The 17442-nt window shown below is 38.8% G+C and overlaps 1 pseudogene; it reads right to left on the bottom strand.

Annotated features, from left to right (window-relative positions):
* Positions 1 to 14422: 14422 nt before the first annotated feature.
* On the bottom strand, positions 14423 to 16651 carry LOC119535438 (annotated as a pseudogene).
* Between the last annotated feature and the right edge of the window lie 791 nt (positions 16652 to 17442).

Below are 17442 nucleotides of genomic sequence, written 5' to 3'. Positions count from 1 at the left end.
CTCTCCCAACCCCCTTCCATAGTGATGGAAGCAAGGAGGGTATGAAGGGGAGATGGAAGAGTTTGATTATGGCCTGATGAAAGGAATCTATTCACAAGAGAATTCAAAATTTGTTTTTCTTTCTTTGTGTGGATCTTTTAAAAATGGAAAACAGCTTTCATTCTTTCTCCTTATCTGAGAAATAATAAGATACACACCAACAGTTGTTTGGTTCTTCTGGATGGATTTTTATGCTTTGGGACATTGGTGTCAGTAAACCTATTTTAAACTGGCCTAAGCACAAAGTATTTGTTGACTCTCACAACTGTCTCCAGGGGTAGTTTTAGCATCCCAGGGTTCAGGCTTTGAAGGGTGTGATAAGAACTTGTTTTTCCCTATCTCCGCCTCTGATTTTATTAGTTTAAGCCTTTGAGCTTTATGAAATGGCCCAGTAGCTCTGGATTCTCTCTTCATGGAGACAGGATAGCTGCAGAAACTCCAGCCTCACGATTTCACATGCTCCTTTTCCAGGGTGTGGGGGCTTGGTAAAGTGAAAACCTGTCAAAGACAACTACTTTTCCCAGAGTTCCCTTCACTGAATGTTTCCGGTTAGGACTGGCCCAAAGAGAAATCTTGTGTGTGTTTGTAGGGGTGGTGGTGGGGGTGGTGGAAGATTTAGAAAGCCGAAGTGGAGCAGTAGCTGTGGTTACTTTTGGAAGGTGGATACAGGTCAGGCCCTAGAGTAGCCCCTGACTGATACTGGTGGTGTGGGGCAGCTGCCTGGCCCATAGCTCCAATTTCCACGGGTCCTCTTCCTTTCACTTCTCCAAATTCTGACAAGGCAGGAGAGCGCGTCCACGGGTCTGCTAGGACAGCGCCAGCTTCTCCTGTAAGTCATTCACAGCAGAGAGGTGGAAAGCCTGGAATCAACACAGGTGCTGGCGACTGACTAATGCACGGTCCAGTGTCCCTGCTCTCCCTCTGTCCATGTCCATCTTTTCTTTCCCAGAGCCTGATCTAAGACGGAGCGGGCCTGACCTAGCCTTTTCTTTTCTTTTTTTTTTTTTTTACCAGCTTTCACAAATGTATCGGGTGAATCACTATAATAAAATCCCTATTCTACATCATTCCTGGTGGTTCCACTTTTCTGAGTGAACTCTGATAGGCAGAGCAGGAGAATATTTTCTGATAGGCTCAGAAGAGTCACTCTGAGCGGAGCAACTTAGAGTTCATGCTCATCCCTCAGCCAATCATTGTTTCATTGCTTTTTGATTGGCGGATTTGGGTCACCTGTTCCACCTCCGCCATTTCAAACTGACCACAGGGCGGGAGAGTTTAGGCTCCGAGAATCACCAGATGAAATTGGTATCTGTTGCTAGAAGAGCGAAGAGACAGGTTGCCAGCAAGGCTGGCAGCAAATTTCCACTAAAGATGTGACATGATATTAACCTATTTCCGGTACTAGGAAATCTTTCTCTCCCTCAAGTGTAATTCAAGAAGCTAGACTTCTGAGTCCTTCTCATGAGCCTGGGCATTGGGCCTGTTTCTCTAAACTTCTGCACTAAATCGAACCGGCCAAGTAAACGGAACTTCACAGGCAGTACCTGCCCTCTCCGTGTCACTTTATAAATTGCTGATGGCATGCCAGAACCATCTAAGACCCGATCATGCCTGCAGATGCTTCCAGCCCACAGTTACCAGGGGGCAGTTCTCCTTTTACTCCTTAACCTAAGAGACTCCATAATCTACGAGAGACACCTCATCTGCTGCCAGAAAGAAGCTGTCTGGGAGAAGAGGGATAGAAGATTTCCCAGAATGCCTGAATGAAGAAATGTAAAGTAAGGATAGAGTGATGGGACCTGTCTGGTGAAAAATACACAAGGTAAATTCCTTTGAGCATTTCCTGAATGAAATTGCACAAGCAGGTTCAAAGTCAGTAGTATTTCTGACCTACTCAGCCATCTGACTTCTCAATGGAGTGTGTTATCCACTCTTTTGAATTGTTAATAACTCGTAAATGTTGCCCAAGGGCAAAGGGGAGCAGCAATAATGAACAAAGTGAATTAGATGATGCTAAGACAGTGAAAAATAGGTCAAATGAAAGGGATAAGACTGGCAAAGGTGGTGTGTTTGTTCCTTTTGACTTTTTAAATATAGCAACTTTGTTGAGATATAATTCACACGTCATGCAATTCACCCTCTCTGCTCAGGTTTGAGAGCCCATAAATATTTTCTTTCTCAGTACATAGTTTCTGTTTAAGGTGCGTTCAATTATATTCACAATTTACTCTGCATGGAGAAATGTTCTTTAGGAAGGAACACCACATTATGATTTTCAGGGTTGAATGGAATGATGTGGTGTGGGTTGTGGAAAATAAGAGATTAGTGATCGAAGTTGGTTGTGAGAGGAAGAGGGGAGAGCTTTTGATATTATGGTCCTAATATCAAGTTATTTTCAAGAGAGTTAGTTCAGTGATTGGAAGAAAAAAATCTAAATTCGTCTTCTCACACTCTTAGAGAACCTTTGTATTTCTTTTAGTGTGATTGCTAAGGAGATTACTCTGTACTTAGGGATAAGAGTTTTAGTTCTGATGTGGGAGATGCAACCCCACTGCAAGTAATTAACCCACCTGCCCTGGGTTTGGAAGTGCATCTGTAATGAGAGCTCCAATTTGACTGCTTAGTATATTCTGTATTTCTCTGCTTGATAATGAATTGGTCCATTTTTGTCTTTTTAGTTACTGAAATGAACTTCTTTGTTCAAATGCATTTTAAACAATCCTGCAATGATCATTTTTACCTTTTGCCTCCTTGTTTCTCTGTCACAGGGAATTCAGGGAGACCCAAGAAATGGGGGCTGTACCAGGCCACAGAAAGGGCAATATTGTAGATGGCAGACCCAAACAGCAAAAACTGTATAATTACATTGTTCTTTCACCTCAGGCAAGGTATGGTGTTCAAACTACACTTATGGGAATGAATACAAAACAGCTTTGATGTAGGTAATACTTACTTGTAGATAATTATCCCTTGGGTTTTCCTTGTCACTATAGGATCTGAGTGCTGCAGATAAGGAAAGCTCTTGCTGGAGGTGGGGAACTATAAAAGCAGTGTAAGAACAGACTGAGTGTCGTGGGTGCATGCTGTGACATGAATCTGAACTCCTTTACCTGACTCTTTGATTTCATTATTACTATTGTTGTTATTATTAGTGAACATTGAGATGCCTGGGAAGGCAATTGTCTCTTTTAAACAAACTAAAACAATGAAATGAAACTAAAACAATGAAAGACTACCAGGATTACCAGGAAAGCACATCCAACAAAAAATCTGGGAAATATGTCTTGAAGGGTGTGGTGGGTGGAAGAAAACAGGATGCTCTGGACTCCTGAGGGAGTGGAGTATGTCATGGTGAACAGGGCTTTGGGAGGCGAGGCTGACAAATCTCCAGTGGGGAAGTGCAATTTAATAGAAGAGGCTAAATGGTCTTCTTAAATTGGCATTTTTAGCAGAGTCCTTTCAGTGCAATTAGGGTGAACAACCTTTCCAGTTTGCCCAGGGCTGAAGTGTCCTCTCTTATACAGGGCTTTTATGCTAAAGCTGGGAAGGTTCTGGGCAAACCAGTTGTTCACCAAAGTACAAACCACTGAAATGAGAAGTGGCAACTAGGAAGAAAAATGCCTTAAATCATTATCAGGCGTTTTGCACCATAGCTCAAGTAATCACATTAGTAAACCTATGTGATAGTAAACCTGAGTGATACAGCAGGAACCTGGGATATTTTTATAGTGAAGGGAGTCAATAAAAAGTTTCAGAATGTGCCTCTGACTTGGAAACAGGCTCTGTTTTCAGTGAAAAGGGAAGAGTTAAAGGTAAATATAAGCTGCAAAGAATGATAGGGAGAGAGCAAATCTTGATTAATTAAAAATGTGACTGAGAACTAGACCTGATAAAGCTACTCCACTCTGTTGGGGATGGCCCTTGCAAGGATAATTGTAGATTTATTACTCAGTTACCAGTTTCTCTGACTTAGAACACTGAATTATTAACTTAATTTAGTCAAAAAATAAATATATTGGTTAAAACAATCTGGTTACTTTATATAAACCTACCAGCCAGTGTATGGAAAGGATATTTGTCAAGTGATTATTTTGTTTTATGAAGACTGGTATTAGGCATAGACATCTAGTGTAGAAAGCTTTTAAGCATCCACCTTTATGATCTTTGCAAAGTGTCTTTGGAAACTCTTTCCAGGATTAGCTAGAAATTGACAGTGACTTAACATCGATACAGATTTTGCAGTTATCAGCTAACCCATCACTTAGCATTTATGGAACAGTAATTTGTGCCAAGGCAGATACCATATGTGTGTGCAGTGATCCAAATAAATTTAATTGGGAATTGATTGCTTTAATTATGATAATCCAGTCCATTGTCAGTCTCCTCTTCCTCAGCTTATTTTTCTTTCTCTTCATCTTCTCCCTCACTTTATTCCTCCTCCTCTTTTTCCTCTTCTCTTTTTCTTTTTCATTGGCAAAAAGAATAGAAGTAGACCTATTAGTTTTAGAGCAATATATGAAATTACTACTTCTGAGAAAGCAATGTTTATTGATTATCTACCATTTCTAAAGTACTATACATGATGTGAGACATGAATGAAGAAAATATTTCATTTTCAGTCTAGTGGAGGAGCTAGGTGTATAATCAAATAATTATGGAGATGGCAGAAAAAAATAGTTGGTCAACAGTGGTTGAATTTACATTTAAAGAGGTTGTGAATGAATGCTGTGTATTTTAAAGGATTTATAAAACATATTGAACGTAAAAGGTAGTGAGGTTTATTGTCATTACTGCATTTCATTCCTGTCACTTCCCCTGTTGTTTTGTGGCCTAACAACAGACATGCTTGTGTTAATCATAAATTATTCTCTTTTATATTTACACTTAGCTAGATTTAAATCTCATTTGGCAGTTAATTTCAACTGTTGCACATAGTAAAAACAGTGGACTTGAAGACTTTTCTTTTCTTTGGACTCCCTCCTTCTTAAATTCCATTTTCCTTTATTCTGGGAGTGCAGAGTAAGCACAATCGATCAGTCTTCCTGCCCTCTCAGTCATATTTGTATATTGATAGCTTCTGTATTATTTAGAAGCAAAAACACCTTCAAATGGAAAGTTTCTAAAATCCCAAACGAGGTTTCTTATTAAATATTACAGTGACAACTGCATTAATGCACTCCTTGATTCCTTTGGGGCAAAGGGCACTTGGAACACAACATTTAAAGCTCTGGGTAAATTCAGGAATTTATCAGTAAGTCCTGACTCAACAGAATTAACTCAAGTTTACGGGCAGGGCTCTTACATTAATAAAGGAGATTATATTTCTAAAACATTCCAATGTTTAAAAAAAAGCCTTAGAAAAACTATAACCCTGACTAAACAGAGCTCAAGTAGAAACTATTCTGTGACTAAGTACTTAATACAGGAAAAGACCTTGAGAGTAGCCCAGTTACAATTAACTGTGAAGATAGGGCTTTGACAGCGTTGCTCCTTTCTTTAGAAAAAATGAAATGAACATTTTAATGATGAGATAGGAAAAAAAATGAATACTTTCTGAATATTATATAAGGTAATTAGAAAGAATCCCTGGAGTAAGGAGGGTCAATTTAATATATCTCCCTAAAACACAACAAATAAAACCGTAGACTATCAAGATATATCAAGGTGTATCTGTGAAAGGATTAGCTAAACTTATATTTTACATAGGTTTACATAGCATGGCCCATTTTAATCAGTTCACATATTGCAGCAATTTTTCAGTGGAAATTTCTAATGCATTATATTTTTGATGCTATTATTTATTTTTATAAACAGTTTTATTTTCCATATAAAAATATACTCTTCATTGTTTGAAGTGCTTTATTGAAAGTGTCTCATAGAATACTTACTTTCAAATCTTGTTATTGTCATTGTATCTAGTGTGTGTAGTCATGATGGATTGAATTCCTCTATTTATTTTTTGGCCCCTGGATCCAAGATGATTGGTGAATATCAGTCACATGTATACTGAATTTACTTAACAGGACCAATTGACCTAGCAAATATATAGTAGCTCATTGGGAGTCCAGTGCATAAATTCAGAAGATCTTACAAGTGGAAGAAACCTACCTGATAGGCACCCAAATTTCATTTCAACAGCTTAAGTCATAAAAAGCTCACTAATCAAAAAGGCAGGTCATTACATTTTTAAACATTTCTTCTGTTATGAAAGTCTTCCTATACTTGAGTTCAGATCTGTCTTTTGTACCTCATTCATTCATTCATTTAGTAAATACTGATTTTAGTGCTTAATCTGTGCCATGAGTCTGGAGGATAAAATGATAAATAAGACATATTCCCTGCTCTGATGGCTCTTGCAGTCTGTGGGACAAGCCTTCCAGAACTCCACCAACTCTCTTCCACATAAGTTTCCTTGAGACATTTGGGGACAACTATCATTCCCTCAACTTTAAACCATTTCCTCTTGAGGCTGCACACACCAGTTTCCTTTATTTCCAATAATGTTTACAGGTTCTTCACTGCATTCATCACTTTCACTGTAGTTTGCCCAACTCCTCACAAATATTTGCCCAGAACTAAATCCAATGTTCTCGGTGAGGTTTGTCCAGAGCATACTCATCCTTTCAGTTGATTATTTAGAAAAGATATTTACCACCTATTATCTATCAGGCAGATGTGAATATGATCATAATTCCAGTCTTCAAAAAGTTCATGGTTTAAAGGACGTTCCAGAATCAGTGAAGACCACTGCTTCTCTGAGTGTGTGCGTCACAGCCGGATTAATTCAGCCTGTGCACCGCAGATGCGGAATTGGGTGTTGAGAGGCTGGTGACTTACCTCCACCTGCTTGTGTTAGATTAAGAAGTTGCAGTGCCCCACACAATCCCCAATACAGCCAAGATTCACTGAACCAAGCAAATAATCTACAACAGAAGACCTGTGAGAAGCAATGAGAGCTGAAAAGTTATCAGTTTCTTTATGTGTAAAATGGAATGATTGCAACATAAACCTCTTCTGGGTTGTGGTTCAAGTTAGAGCAAACTAACAGATTTCTAATCAGTATTAGTTTGAAATAGAAGAGTATATACAAGCATTTATGATAGAACCAAGTAGACTTACATGTTACCACCATTATGAATTAAAAACATTTTGGTTTTGTTCCCTTTTTTCCTCCAAGGTAGTGACAGCTTCTTAACTTGTAATGTGTTCTGTGCAGTGCTATTTTGGGTATAAATAGCCCTTCCTGCCTTCTTAATATCTTTAAACTGGAGGAGATTTTCTGCATGCCCTGTCCTCTGTGTTAAGCCTCTTTATCTTGAAAAGAATTTACTCTTGTCCTACAAAGGGGATTTGTGAACAAAGTAGTTTTAGCATTTCATTCATTTAGTCATTCTTTCATTTATCCACTAAAATTTTAATTGAATTTAGTGCCTGGTCCATATTTGGAACTCAACTTTCAATGGGTGACAACTTCATCAACTAACCCCCTGCCTTCGTTGATTAAGATATTCATCTGTTTAAAGGGCAAGAAGAAGATGAGAGTTTCTTGGAGCCAAATGAAGTTGTCAGTCTATGATGGAGGGATAATGCCAACAGCTTCAGGAACATCTTTTTTTAAGCTTGCTAGTGCTAATAGAGGTAGGTGGCTACATCTGTGCCATGATATTAGGTTTTTCAAGTGGCTAGCAAGTGCCATGGTTTTATACCTCTCACAAAGCCCGGGCCTCTCAGGAAGATATTGATGACCCTTAATGTTCCTTTGGGTCTTTCTCATGATCATTTTGAAGATGCTTCATTATTGCTGCATAACAATATGCTACTGGTATTGGTTGGTCAGTGCCTATGCCTTACTTGTTATTAAATATTTGAAATGTATCTCCTTGGCACCATAAGATCTATTTTTAGTTCAAATACCATTAGGAAGTAACTCTTCCCATGAGGGGCTTACAGTGATCCTGCAGTCCTCCCAGCATGATGGAGGAAAAGATACAGGTACTCAGGTCAGTGGGCAGTGTTGCCAAGTTGAGAAAACAGGCAGATATCATATCATTTCCAGGGCAACACGTAAGTAGGCAGCAAGGTTTTGCAAGATGCACAGTCCTATAGACATCTATTCCTAAATGCTGTTTCTGTGTATGTTTTGCAGGTGCTATGTAAGTAAAGCTTAAGAAGTAAGGATTCGTGTTTAGAGAGGGACTAAAACAGAAACTTAACCTTGGTTATTAGTTATCAGCAGTAACTTAGTAAAGCAGAACTGGAAACTGAAAAGTAATTTCTGAAATCTGCTGTAGGTAGTTGTAAGGGTATACATTTATACTAAATTTAACTCTAGCTTACTGTGAGTGAACCAGGATGGATTTTTTAAGACCTCCCCCACCCAATTCAAGAAATACAACCTCTTCTTGGAATGTGTTGTGTATTGAAGTTTAAATAACAAAAGGGCATTCTTTTATCGGTATAAATCATGGTGAGGAAGCTGATAGACATTTTCTTTACAATGACATATAGAAGATCTGATGGCAGGAAGTTTCTTTTGTGGAAAAGGTCTGATTACCTTTGGAATATTGTGTCCCAAGACCAAATAATGCAGAACTTGTTTCTTCTCCATGCTTAGGATCTAAAGCTACTGGGCCCCTATTAATCAGACTCCATGGTTTAGAGAATGACTGCAAACCATGTGCCAAGTCAACCAACAGAACAGGCAGGATCTTGGTATAGGGTGAGTGAGCACAAAGGGTGAAGCACTGTGGATGAGGGTGTTGAGAGCCCAAGATCCCCAATTAATACTTTCTCTTAATTGCAGAGTTGGCCATCGGATGCACTTAAGGCATCCGGGACTAATGTTCTTTCCCATATATGGCATTTAAGGAAAAACACTATAGAAGACATGTCCAAATCCCAGGTACTCTGTAGACTTCTCGTGAAGTGAGAGAACATTCTGCAGGTGCCACAGTGTGTGTGTGTGTGTATATGTGTGTGTGTGTGTGTGTGCGTGTGTGACTAAGAGACAGAACATTTATAATGGGCCTCACCATACTCTACTCCATCTATCAGGGACATGTAGCTGGGGTAATAGTAGCACATAGAGAATGGCCAGTCCCAAGTGTAGATTCTGACATTTTCAACTAAAGTTTTGTTACCTTCATACAGTTCTGCATTGTAAACCTCTCCAGATAGTGTTAGATATCTAGGTTGGATTTCAATATTTCATCAAAATGTTGATAGTCAAGTGGACCCTATCAGATGGCGAGCAGGCCCCTCTAGAGAGAACTGTCTTCATAAGTCTTATTTCTCCCGGGCTCTGCTACATGTTTTCTTCTGTGATTTGACATTCCAAAGGGCAAGACTTTATCTGGCTTTTTGTTTCACTGCTCTCTAGACAATACATATGAAGGTAGAGATAAATTAAAAGGAATAGCGGTTTACGGTTGTAAATATCACCTTTTTACCCCTCACTGTTGTGAAAATCAAATGAAGTAATATAAATAGACGTGCTTTGGAACACTGTAATGTGACTTACACATTGTATCTGTGGTTATTTAGGCCTCTCGTGCCAGGGCTCCTAGTGTCAGGGTGAGTTAGAGATAAGCACTCTTTTTGTTCCCTTTAACTTTCAGGCTGCCTTGTTAATCCTTTTACTTACTTGTAAAATAGGTACCATACATTTTATGTAGCGTAAGGCAGAGTCTGGAGAATTATCGCTTGAGAAGTTACTGAATTATTAAAATTACTTATAATGGTTTATGTTCAAGTCATACAATAACACGTATGGGAAATGATACATTTGCATCAAAAGGAATAAAATGCCTTGAGGAGTTTCACAGACTAAAAGCGTGAATAATACAACAAGACAGAAGTGCAAAATAATTTTCATCAAAGGGAAGACACTGGGGAGAGAGCTGCTATGGCAGGTGGGGACTTCTTAGGTGGCTTTTTTGGGTGGCAAGGTCTCAAGGGAGAGAAAGAGGAGAGATTCCACTGGAATTTCCTGTCAGAGCCAAGACTCAGAACTGGGCAGAGAGAAGATCAAGAGCCTTTGTAAGCACAGGAGACAAAGGCGGGGGATGCCGGAGTATTGGAGAAGCACAAGCAATGAATGGGCAGTTAGCCTCGGGGCTGAGTGGGACTGGCTCTCTGTTTGAAATTCTGCTGTTTACTGGTGGGCCTTGCTTATCCTAGATTCCCTATGATGTTTTACAGCTTGGTTCTCTGAGTGTAATACTTGGAATTGTTTATGTCTCCACTCTGATTTTATGATGTCTTTTATTCATCTTTATTTAAAAATCCACCACCTGCATTAAAGATTACAAAATATGAATTTAAGAAAAAACAATAGTCTTTGCCTTATTGGGATGTGTGTTTTCTTTTCATAATTATGTCTTATGCTCATACTTGCTATATGCCTTAACACTTAAGAATGTAATTTATATACCTAAAGACGTTTTCTAACTAAAACTAAAACAAAAACTTAATGCTGTGTGAAGAAAGGAACATGGAAAAGGATTCATACAACTTGTAACCATTCAAATACATTTTTTTATCATACAAAATTATATATTGTCTAGGAAACATTCATACACACATGCTAAAAGTATAAAAGACACACATGGGGGAAAATGTGATTTCTGAAGAGTGGGCACATTTAGAGAGGGGAAGAAGCAGATAAGTATGGGGTGCATTAGCTGTTTCCACATTTTGTTTTTTTTTTTCTTAAAAGGAGCTTTGAACCATATGCTGCAAAATGCTAACGTGTTTAATCTAGTTATTTTGCACATGAATGCTTGCACAGTGTTTTCTGTACTTTCCTATATGTTTAAATACTTTATATGTAAAACTGAATTAAAAAATAAAACAAACGAAAAAACCTTATTTTTCTGCTAGGAGCCTTGCCATCAAGCAGAGTCTCAAATCACTCGCCAATCTTCACTAATTCTCTCAATTTAGTAGTTGTAAGTTGAGAAATGTGCTTTTGACTTATTATGTATTATTAGTTTATAAAGGATGATTTATGTGCTGTGAACTGAGTATGCAAGGGATTGAGAAATTTAAAAGATTACTATGATTTTCCTTCAAAACATCAAAATTGCTCAAAAATTATATATATGGGTTGCCTCCCATACAGGGAGGTATGTTGTAGTGAAGGAACTCTGGAAAATTAGGTTCTAGCTCAATTCTGCTAGTTAATCATGGTTTAATCACAGGCAAATGAAGACTGGAAATTTATCCTCATGCTGGGTCCTCCCAGTAAGTGGCAAAGTAGCAAAGCAGTTAAAGAAGCAGGTTTTGAAGTCAGACAGGGGCATGTAAGAGCAGTTTTAGTCCTTACCTTAAAGATGCACATGAGAACCTCATAAAATAATACAAGCAAATCCCTAGAACAATGTCTGTCAGGTATAAAGGGGCTCAGCTCAATTAATATTAGCTAGTTTTATGACTTTTAGAAAATACTATGATTCTCTGTGCTCAGAACTGGGCTAGACTTGTAAAAACTTATGATAATAAATGTTTTGTTTTGGTTTATCAATTGTGAATACTTTCACCCTAATAATTCTATTGCACCCTGCACAGAATAGACATATATACCATGGTCCTGGGCCTTGAGAAGTTAACAGCGTCATTGAGATATATAAAGCAATGTACATGAGATAATTTCTGATCAACATAAGGCTTCTATGAACAGCTAGGTAGTAAGGGTCATACTTAGTCTAGAGGGGATGAGAGAAGAGGCATATCAGCACTGGGGCTTGAGCTGGGTCAAAAATAATTCAGCAGATAATGGGGGACTCAATGTCCTGTCCATTGTTTGCTTAGTCTCATCTCAGCCATTGTCAGTGCTAAGTAACAGAATGGAATAACAACGTTCTGAATGCTTTCCTCACTAACTGGAAGGGCTCTGGGTTTTAGGAAGAATCTAGCTTAATTATTTACAATCTGGGGCAAAGGTTGATAACTTCTTTCTTAAGCAGGAAGTATATGTGCCAAAATTTATATTTCTCCACTTAACACTATGAATTCCATTTCTTTCTAAAGCTCAAATACTCTTTCCAAACATGTTATTTACTTCTTAATCCTCTCTGCATGCTCATCACTGATCTCCTACTCAATGAGCCAATGCACTGGGTCTTGTGCTTCTTATGTTGAACCAGAGCGACAGTTCAGCCCACACAAAAAGAGGGAGCATCATTGAACAGAATCTTTCTGTCCTAATTGTCTGGAATGGGCAGAGGGAAGGCAGTCTCCCTGACAGTTCCAGCTCTTAGGTCACTATAGGAATCAGGTTCTAGAAGAGTTTATTCATAGTATTTCTCTGGCTTGTTGGGTAGGTGGTGAATTGTAATGAGCAAAGATGCATGGGCAGGTGGATCTGGGCTGGCCTCTGCCTCCTGCAAGCTACTGGATTTATTTTGTTAAACAAATTTATCTTCTCTGGGACTATGCCCTTATTTGGAAAATGGGAAGAATTATGGTATTTACCTCTTGGGTTTTTGTGAAGATTAACAATATAATTCATTTAAAGTACTTAGCAAAGTAATCAATACGTGTTGGCTGTGGGTGTGGCACATAGAATTAATATATCTATATTAGTTTCCATCCCCTTGCCCTTTTCTCTTTTTTAATAAAGTAAACAATAACATTTCAAAATAGTGATATTTCATGTTTGACCTTATTCTCTAGAAAATGTAAAGAGGAAATTCAAATCTCAAATAACTGAAATAAAAACCTAAGGCTCTATTTGAACAAGAGAGAGAAGAATTCTATAAGCAGAATAGAATCACACAAACTTCTTTAATACAACCGAGCAGTTTAAATAGGTATGGTGTTTGTTTCCCCAGTTCATAACCTGCCCACATTTATTAATATTTTGTTTCCGTGAGGATCACAACCTCCCTTTGCTAATATCCTTTAACATTTCCTCCCAACATCTAAGTTTTTGTTTTGTTTTGTTTTATTCATTTTTCTCCTGTTTTTTGTTTGTTTTGTTTTGTTTTTGGTGTAAAAGAATTTTGAATGAAGAGAGTTTCCATTGAGCTAAGTCAGGTCATCTAAAACATCTGATTCAGAATCCAAACTGAGTTAGTGTTTCTTTTTGGTCCCATACTAATCATTTTGTTCTTTTAAGCTGCCTCTCTAGTCCACAACAAGTATCATCTTTGAAACTCTTTCATCCCCTCTTTTTGCTGCCTTTATAAGGGAGAAGAAACAAAGAGTACTATTTTTGACTGGGAGAAAACCACACAGAACTGATAACTGACTTTTTTTACCTCTTGGTCCACTCTGTGTTTTCTGGGTGGCATTGGTCTCAGGAGGGTCACGGCTGGGCAGCAGCTCTTCTGAGGTGGCCCTGAGCGTCCACTAGCCTTCACATTAAGGACAGCATTTCTGGGACTCAAGTATTTTCTTCTGTTAGCCTTACTTGGCTTAAAAAGAGCACACAAAATACCCAGACATCTTCCTGAAATGGCTCTGAGAAAACCATGAACAGCTAAGTCAACAATTGTGTGAGTAAGGATATAATTATGTACTCGGTTCTGTATTCTTATCAGATAAGGGTGGTGGAAATGGATTACACAATGGATTACACATTCAATTTTACCAGTGTCTTCTTTCCTGCATACTTGGTTACTTTATTGATAGGTAATGCTGGATAAATTTTAGTTATATCTATCTGCTAGGCATTCTACTAAGTGCCATAGTGTGTATAGTACCTACCTATGAGGTGTGGGTACTATTATCGTATGTACTTCACCAATGCGGGCAATTGAACCACAGAGAGATTAAATAGGTAGGTCATGGTCACATAGCTTTTAAGTTTCAATACTAGGGACTAGAATCAAACTTTGAGTCTTTGAACTCTGTTACTCAGCAGAATCACATTTGGAATGTTTTTCTGGCTAAAGGCTGTAATTGCCCAAGGATGCTGTTGTTCCCAGATGTGATTTGGATTGCGTGAACATGACAGTTTTGAGAAGGGGAACTCTTCATTTTGAACAGCCTTGTCTCATCTCCAAATTACATAATTATTCCTCATTTGTAGTGAGGTTCACAGCTCTTTCAAAACCAGATAGCTATAGGGATTATTAGAAAAGGAACAGATGATATTAGCCTTTTATGAGACCTATTATAAAAGATTATTTTCTGAATTTATTATAAATTTCCCAGGCATGGACTGGATATTTTTGCTATTATAATGCCCAATTAAATTTTTTTTTTTGCATAAAACTGCTTCTTCTTTATTTTGTGTACTTTAATTTCAGAACAAAATAAACAAAAAAATTCACAATACACAACATCCAACCCCGTTGTCAAATGGGATGGGGCTCAAGGCCCTTGCATCCTGCCTTAGACACAAGGAAAGGAGAGGAAAAGAAAATAATACTAGGTATCAGCAGATGGAGCTGGGTGGGACAGGGTCACTCAGGCTGCCGTGGGAGTCATGGTGGTACTCTATACAGTGAGTAAAAGGTTTGTGGAGAGAAACCCCTAATCTACTTTTTTCCATGTGAGATGCATCTTTGTCACCCCCAAGGGGAGAGCTCAACAGAACAACAGCACTGGGCTCCTCTGCTGCCACTTCGTCTTCATCAGTGCCTAAGCCTAGCTCAATCATGTGGTGGATGTGGTTTGAGTGGGTTTGGAGATTCCTTAGGGAGAGCCAGAGGAGAACAGTAGTTTCAAACAGCACCACTACTAGGTTATTGTCAGCCTTGTCATTCTTGTTGGCCTTAGCCTTCTGCTGCAGTGTCTCCACAGTCAGGTGGTCAGGTTTGATCTCCAGGTGCTTTTTGGTCATCGTGTAGCCCATTGTCTCATTGTCCCAAAATGCCTGGGCTTTCATGGTCCACTCCACATTGACCATCCAGCCATAAGTGTTAGTTACAATGCAGCAGGATGAAGACACAAGTCTCTAGGATACTGTCACCTTCTCAGCCATTCTATCTAAGATTTCCTTAATGAGCTTGCAGAGGTTTTGAAACTTGGCCTTGCTCATCTCCATTTTCTTCTTCTCCTCTTCATCTTCAAGTAGTTCCAGGCCCTCCTTAGCAACTGAGACCAGTCCCTTTCTATCAAATTCCTTGAGCTGCTGCACTCAGTACTTGTTGATAGGCTCGGTCATATAGACCACCTCAAAGCTGCAATTCTGCACTTGCTCCACCAAAGCAGAGTTGGCCACCTGCTCTTTGCTGTCATCAAGGTATAATACATGGACTCTGGGTTTCCTTCATATGAGAGACACATTTAGAGAGAGAAGTCATATCATCACTGACTGGAAGGTAGGATAGTACAGCAGCTCAGAAAGTCATTGCCAGTTATTAGAGTCCTCATTGATTTCCAAACTTCAGGTTTTTAGAGAATCCTTAGAATTTCTTATAGTTATCCTTTTCTTCCACTAGCCCAGAGAAAAGCTCAAGGCACTTTTTGACAATGTTTTTGTAAATGACCTTCAAAATTTTGCTCTGCTGCAGCATTTTTCAGGAGATGTTTAGGGACACATCTTCAGAGTTGACTATGCTATGGATGAAGTTGAAATACTCTGGTATCAGTTCATCACAGATGTCCATTATAAACACATGATAGACTAAAGTTTGATGTCATTCTGTTTCTTTGTGTTCACAAAGAAGTCAGTGGAGCCTGATGGAGGATGAAAAACAATGCCCTGGATTCCAACTGACCTAAAGAGAAGTACTTGACTGCAAGGTAGTCTTTCCAATAATTGGTTAGTCTATTGTAGAATTCTCCATATTCCTCTTGGGAGATGTCATTGAGGTTTCTTGTCCAGATGGGTGGTGCTTGTTCAGTTGTTCTTGATCAATGCATTTCTTCTTAATCTTATTAGTTTTCTTTTTCTTCTTCTTTCCACTATTATCTTCCTTTGCTGAGCCCACATCTTCAATCTTAGGCTTCTCTTCAACATCCTTATCTTCTTTCTTACCTTTCTCTTCTTCTGCCTCATCATTACTGGTTTCCTTCTCTTGCTCCTTCTCCAAATAAAGGGTGATGTGTTAGCCTATGAACTGCATGTGCTTCTTCACCACTTCTTTGATTCACCTCTCATCTAAGTACTCTGTCTGGTCTTCTATAAGGTGCAAGAATTCTTTGGTACCATGACCAGTGGGTTCACTGTGGTCAGCACAAATAGTGAAAGAACACCCAGCAAGCATACTGCTTATCATCATTGTGCTTTGTGATCACATCCACTTTCTCTGCTACCAAGTAGGCAGAATAAAAGCCAATGCTAAATTGCCCAATCATATAGATGTCTGCACTAGCCTGCAGAGCTTCCATAAAAGCTTTGGAACCAGACTTGGCAGTGGTTCCCAGATTTTTATGAGATCAGCCTTCAATGCCTGTGTTCATCTGATTCAGTGTACATTCATGGGCCTTGGGTATAGTGTCAGTCTTCAGCTCTTTACCATTGTCCAACCTGAAAGGGTTTGGCAGGCTTTCATAATGAATCTTGGCAAGGCATCGGAAGCATTGGAGGTCAGTTCCCAAAGGAGAATACCTTGTTAGAATAGAAGATATTGAAGATGAGAGGCATGAGTTGGACAATCTCTGCTTGTTAGGCAAAAGTCTCTACCTCCTTCTCTCCAAGGTGCCCTTTCTCAGGCATTTTGAAGGGAATGAGCTGCAAGAACCAGAGAGCACTGTGGGCAGGGATAGTGTCTGGCCCATGTGTGGCAAAAAGACTGTAGGGATGACTGAAGAGCCCAATTAATGTTTAAAAACAGACTCATTCTTTCAGGAAGAGAAATGGCAAGTTGCTACAGAGTCTTTTTTTTTTTTTTTAAACTCTTTCAATGTGTATATTTCATCATGTATTCAAAAGGACAGACAAAATGGTATTTTTTTTTTTTTTTTTTTTTTTTTTTGGTGTGTTAGAAAGAGAACTGCATGAAAACCATAAATCACAGAAATGTGTTTTGTGGAAGCAGGTCACAGTGGAACAATGAAAAAGGAGGGTGTGAATCAGAAATATTTAGAAGAAACTCACTTTTCACCCCTACTTGGTAATAGGCAGTGAAATGAAAGGGCTTTTCTAGTTATAGCTCAGAAGGAAATGAGTAGTGAAATAATTCATCCCATGAAGAAAAATCTAGTTAATGGTAACAGAAAAAGTGACCCTTCGTCATGGAGAGTGTCCTTCTCTTTGCTTGTGACATAATGCTAGATACCCTGTGGATGTTTTGTACAGAGATGTGCATTAATGAAGACAAATGACTCCCAAATCTTGCATGGGAACTGTGCTGGGGTATGAAATGGTCTACTGGGCTACCATTTTCTTCAGTCACGTTGATTATCATCCTGACAACAGTATAGATTCCCAATACCCACCAGGGTACATGGAAACTCCCTGTTTTTGGATTTTCTTGCCTCAATTGCGTTTTAGTCATTTGCATCATA

Source organism: Choloepus didactylus, chromosome 5 (genome assembly GCF_015220235.1).
Source record: "Choloepus didactylus isolate mChoDid1 chromosome 5, mChoDid1.pri, whole genome shotgun sequence".
In the NCBI taxonomy this organism is placed as follows: domain Eukaryota; kingdom Metazoa; phylum Chordata; class Mammalia; order Pilosa; family Megalonychidae; genus Choloepus; species Choloepus didactylus.
This window is presented reverse-complemented; position numbering and strand designations above follow the sequence as displayed.